The sequence below is a fragment of the Lates calcarifer genome, linkage group LG16_LG22 (genome assembly GCF_001640805.2).
Source record: "Lates calcarifer isolate ASB-BC8 linkage group LG16_LG22, TLL_Latcal_v3, whole genome shotgun sequence".
Classification (NCBI taxonomy): Eukaryota; Metazoa; Chordata; class Actinopteri; family Centropomidae; genus Lates; species Lates calcarifer.
Window position 1 is genome coordinate 3881729 of NC_066848.1, and position 5146 is coordinate 3886874.

The window sequence follows — 5146 nt, forward strand, 5'->3', positions numbered from 1 at the left end:
TCAACAGGGAGGGGAGTGTCTGCGGACCCCTGCGCCTCCATATTCATGAGCAGAGCGCGCTGAGCCCGCCCCTCTCACAGTATGAGGATAATCATACACTCTAGATTGCTGCTAAGGACTCTTTGGCAGTGATGAGTTGGAAAATAAAAGTGGAAATAAACTATGGCCCGCAGTCATATTGATAATCATAAGTCATCACAACCGCAAACCTAAACATAAATGAGTTATATTTTCAGACAAGCATCAATTTATACCTCTGCCCTCCTTTCAGAGACCTTATCTTCCTGCATCCTGCATTAGTTGCATTCTATACTCACCACAATTTCTACTATTATTTTACCTCATAAAGATTTATGTCAGCTTAAAAGGTGGGTAGACCGACTTTAGCTGGTTTTTACTCTCTACATTTGTGCCATTGACTAACGCACTAAATCATCTGGATTATAAAATGAGCTCGCACCAAGGCCAATAGCTGAGTCAAGGGCATTTTGTTAAATGCACGGTATGTTAGACATCTTCCCTCGTGTAATGCAAGCCTTGGAGAAAAAGCATTAAATTCCACTCCAAAATATCCAATATCCAGCATATTTTTCCTGATTGAAAAGACTAAAAATAAACTGTTAACTGTGAACAGCATGATGGCATCAGGAGTGCACACAACAGTGCCCCAGAGTGGCAGACCTGCAGGTTTTATGCCTGCTTGAGGAATTGTTCCCAACAATCAGCCTCTAGTTTATTGTAAAACATAATACCAGGATGGATATGAGTGTGGTGAAACCCTTGCAGACCACATTAACACACTGTTGTGGCCACAGAAACACACAGACACACTGCTGAAAGATATTATTTCCCTCCAGTATCCTTATGGTGTCGAAGGGCAATTGCGACCAGGTGTATCTCTGCAAGAAGGTAATCTGTGGAGTGGATCAGTGGCTGCACACACACACATATGAGAAGATGAGAACCCCCTCCTCCTCTGTGGTTAGTGATTTGTGCGGACCAATTACACAGGTCATTCAATGGGTCACAATCAAGGAAACACAGTCGGGAACTGCGGCACTGCAGAAAGAGGTGTTTATCAATCAGTAACTACATAATGTTTCACCATCATGCTTTACAGCCGTTTATGAGGGTTTCACACGTCTCACCTGTATGAGTTTGTACCTGATAAGCAGTAAGGTCTGGCATTTTCTTACTATTTTTGTTTGATGGCGTACAGGTAACTAAGGTCTTGTTCATTTTTTTCACTGGAGCAGCAAAGCTTATCTTATCTTTAGATGCCTCAGTGACACAAAGATGTGGACAGTAGCTTCTGCAGGGAGAGCCTCAAAGAGCTTGTTTAGAAGTTGCTGTAGTAGTAGCAGTGGAGTGAACTGGATTCATATTCAAAGAGGGAAGTTTCTGAGTGTTGTTTCCACCATCTTAAATCACTGCTGTCAATACTCAGACGTCACGTTTCCTGTGGTTGAACTTCAAGATGAAAGGTACGGCTTCCTCCCCGCGCCCTGCCTCAGTCGCTGCACTGATAGACATCTCAGGTTACAGGCCTCACTGAAATGCTCTCTCTGGGTAATTAGGGTTAATTGAAGAAGTTTTTAACCCTAGGGAGCATTTTTTTTTTTTTTTTTTTGCTTTGACGGCAAAGACCAAATTGAGTCTAGAGATTGTAGAAGTTTTTTTGGGGGGGGGGGGCAGATTCCCATCTGCTGTGCCCCTGTGACCTGCCCAGAGGTGATGCTTGTGTTGGGATAAGGAGGGTGGGAGAGCAGTCACAGTGCATTAAAAAAGAAACTATGAGACATATGATCCAATTGGTTTATTCTAATTGAGAGAACAAATCATTTAGACATCATCTTGTCCAAACACATGAAGTCCAAAATGTGTATACACATTAAAAAATATTTGGTCTTATGTCTATATCTTTGGTAAAAAATATTTTGCATTTGCCAGTAACATGTTCTCCAGGATAAGCTAAGGAGGGATGACCCTTTGGTTTATGCAGCTCTTCCACTTGACTGCCATCTCACCCATCTATCACACAACTAATGGGTATCTAAGCAGCGTGTTCACTGTTCCCTATAAGCATAGTCTATAGTCGTCATGGAGCACAGACAGGGTTTCTCCTCTGAGGCCATGGTGCTAATCTCCTGCAGCCTTAATGTGATTATGGTAATGATCACACAAATGACCCCTGGGCTTTGGGGGATCCGTGGTTCACACATTCTCACACACAGGCTGCACAGGCGCTGTGACTCCACTGGCCCGCATGCGAGACCACCAGACTGAGCCAGTCCTGGTGGCCTGCTCCTGTTCTTCTGTCCTCGCCGGGCTTGGAAGAGTGGAGTGAATGACCAAATAAATTCCAGCCGCCAACAAAAGAGCTGAACGGCCATGAGAGAGATGGATATCTTTTGTTGTCTGATACCCAGTGCTGTATTCCAATCCAATTACCTCAGCCTTTTGCAACCCCTGCTATCGCAGTGCATGGCATTGAAGCCTGCCTGAATTCAGACTCGGACCCCTAACAAGAATGAGGTGGATTAGGTGCTTAGTGAGCATTCCCTTCCCCCACCTTTACTGAAATCTGTGTTGCACTCTCTCCTAAAAAGATTTAAAACTACCAGCCATCTATTTAAATTTTTATCCCATTTGTTTTAATGTCATTACCGCCTGGTTCCCAAAGACAGAGAACAGAATAATAAGTGATGTGGCTCTCTGGCTTCAACAAGGACTTCTGTGGTGGAAGTGAAGTGTACATCAGCTGCTTCAGAAATGCACCCACACATCAGGGCTATGGGGGAGACCTGAGCTGTGATGGGTCATCTGGGGCTACACGAGTATTCTCCCGCTTGTTTCTGCTTCTGGTAGAGATTGTTGATACTGACGACTTGTGTGGAGCAAGTTTAAAGTCTGCCTCCACTTAGAAATGTGGTTTGTTTATTGTTGCTTCATCTGCATGTTTGACCTTCACTGTGCAGAATGATGTGTGTGAGCAGTGTTTTCACATTCATCTGCAGAAGAAATCTCTCTCTAACACACATGACAAATTAGATGAATTTGCGACACTGTCAGTTAGTTGACACTGCCAACACTGAGGCTTTTCAAGTGAAAAATATTTGGATATTCATAGAGTCTACATTTTTCAATGTGGGAGAAGGATGAAAAAACCAGATGAGGCACAAATTATTATTCAAAGCAGAGCATGTTGATCTATTGTCTGATCTGTTTGTAGTAATGCAGTGGTGGAAGATAACTACATATATTTACTTTATATTATATTATATCACTACTTCATTACAGGTTTGATGGACTTTACTTGAGTATTTCAGTTGTATTCTACTTTACAATTCTAATATGCCACATTCCAGATGGAAATAGTTATACCAGTTACTGGTTAGATTAAAATTTAAATTCTACATGACAAACTTCTATAAATACAATGTGTTGTTAAAAATTAAACCAGTAGTTCTCAAGTTTTTTGGCTTCAGTCACTAGTTAGGGCTCTGGTCATAGACGTCTGAGTTGTTTATTTAAATAAATAGATTTGAGGCCAAAAAGGTAAAACTCCCCATTGTTTCATTAAAAAAATCTAAGGATAGAAAAAAGTAAAAAAATAAAAATAAAAACAAAGTGTTAAAGTGTTGCAGTAATGCAGAACTTTGTGTTTTCCTCTTCCATCTCCCATTAATCATCTCATGACCCCTGAGATTTGCCTTCAGGGGGACCTATCCCCTACAGTTAAAACTGTACCACCTCAAGCAAATACAGCAGCGCCTCCTCCACCACTGACTGAGCAGATATAGCCTACGGTATATTTTTTAATCCGATAAAACCATTTCCAGTAAAAAACTCCACTGTCACAAAGCGAATCAAAGAACATGAACACGATCAGTTCAGGTTCACAGTGAATGCTTAGGCCTCATAACGTTCAGCTCTGGTTCTGTGGTGGTGCTGGATCAGTCAGAAAGCCAGAGATGTGTAAGCATAAAGACATATAGTGAGTTAATGAATTTACATGTGAGGAGGAGCTGAGTGTTAAGGTCACTGCAGAGCAAAAAAGGGAGGATCTCTGTGTAGTCCAGCGTTTGGCCCTTTTAAAAGTATCACAGTGTTTACATGGTGTGTTTATGGAAGCTGCTTTTACACAACGTGTTACAGATGGTATCAGCAATCGTCACTCAGATAAATATTATTTTCCACTGTTAAAGGTGGCCGCTTTGTTATTTTCAACATTTATTCGAAAGCCTGCTCTGCGAGGTGATGGTATTTTGATGTTTGAGTGTATGTGGGTAAGTACCTCAGTGCGGTTAGTGTGCAGGGAGTCCAGCTGCTATGTGGAGGTTAAGTAAAAATTGGATTATAGAGGGTTAGGTTGAGAGCATGGGTTTTGATTTTCATTGGTTCAAACTGTGCTTAATTGCTGTGGTGATGCTGTGGGTGAGTCATTTATGTCATGTTTATTCTGGTTGTCTTGCTTTCATTTTTTTCTCTTCCCAGCTTGCGCTGTGTTTGCCTGTGACACTGAGGAACTGCGGGGATTTAGACGGTTACTTTTCATGTCAACAGCATCATATGAAACGACTGGATCAGCACTCTGGATGAGCGCATATGTGTCAGGTTAAGAAGCTGTGAATGGATCATCAGTCTGTGTGTGTCCTTGCACATCCTTAATGGCCAGGGAGGTGTTTGATCCTCTCAGGGGAGGGGAGGCCAGCTGTAGTCAGTGAAACAAATCAGATTATCCCTGCTTAGGCTAGTAGCCTACTACTCACCAGCGTAGCATTTCCACCTGGCTAAGAATACCAGGTCTCATACTGCTGAGCTGACCCTTGTGATCATGTGATTCAGTGATTTGTGTGTGAGTGTGTAAAATGTCATAGCACAGTTGCTTCGCTGTGGAGAGTCAAATCTGTGTTTGATTAGATTTGTCCCCGCAGTGGAAAAGGCAGGCTGAGAATAAGCTGTAATGCTGAGGAATGTTTACAGCTTAAATCACTGATCAATGACACAATGTCTCAGGTGGGAGGACGCAAACTATTCAGGCAGGAAGATTAGATCCTGTGTCCATCATGCCACCCGAGGTGGCCTCCCAGAGTTAGGAGGGCCTGTGTGTGCTGCCCTCAGGATCACTGAGTTAGAACAGTGC